The following is a 636-nucleotide window of genomic DNA, read 5'->3' as shown; positions in this document are numbered from 1 at the left end:
AAAGGAAAACTTGAAATCGCATCATATGACCCCTTTAAAGCGTGTACTGTAGGCTTGGATTTTTCTTTTTTTCTATGTAAGCTAGGATATATCAGAAGTATTTCTGATACTTCTGCTGTATTGACGAGAAAACAGCTTGAAACGTTTTGTTAACTAAAAAAAAAATCTACAGAATAAATAATTAACCACTGACAATTTTATGATTCCAGAACTTAGTTCTTCAATAAAAACTGTTGTTTAGGGGACATTAAATATTATATAATTTTACAAAATGTGATGTAATTTTGCATGTTTTACATCTTATAATCAAATAAATTAATAATATAAAAACGATAAATTATTATTATTTCTTGCAGCCTTCTGATTGTTTTCTTTAAATACTCAGAGTTTATATTTGTGAATTTAAAATACTAATGTGCCATGAAGTTTGAAAGTCTAAATGTTTGTTCTTTAAAATTACATTATTGTTCAAAAGTCTTTTATGTTATCTCAGGCTGCATTTATTTGAAAAAGACATTAAAAACTGTAATATTGTCAAATATTATTACAATTTAAAATAACTTTTTTTTCTAATTTAATGTATTTTAAAACATAATTTATTCCTGTGATGGCAAAGCTGAATTTTCAGCAGCCATT

General features: G+C 25.0%; 1 protein-coding gene across 1 annotated transcript in view; it reads left to right on the top strand.

Moving 5' to 3' along the window:
• Window positions 1-636, top strand: part of unc93b1 (unc-93 homolog B1, TLR signaling regulator) — a 14,969-nt gene that overhangs the window by 1,759 nt on the left and 12,574 nt on the right. The gene's annotated exons all lie outside the window — the stretch shown is intronic.

Source organism: Sinocyclocheilus grahami, unplaced genomic scaffold (assembly GCF_001515645.1).
Source record: "Sinocyclocheilus grahami isolate Dianchi unplaced genomic scaffold, SAMN03320097.WGS_v1.1 scaffold17.1, whole genome shotgun sequence".
NCBI classification, from domain to species: domain Eukaryota; kingdom Metazoa; phylum Chordata; class Actinopteri; order Cypriniformes; family Cyprinidae; genus Sinocyclocheilus; species Sinocyclocheilus grahami.
Note: the sequence above shows the minus strand (reverse complement) of the source record. Positions and strands in the feature narration are given on the sequence as shown.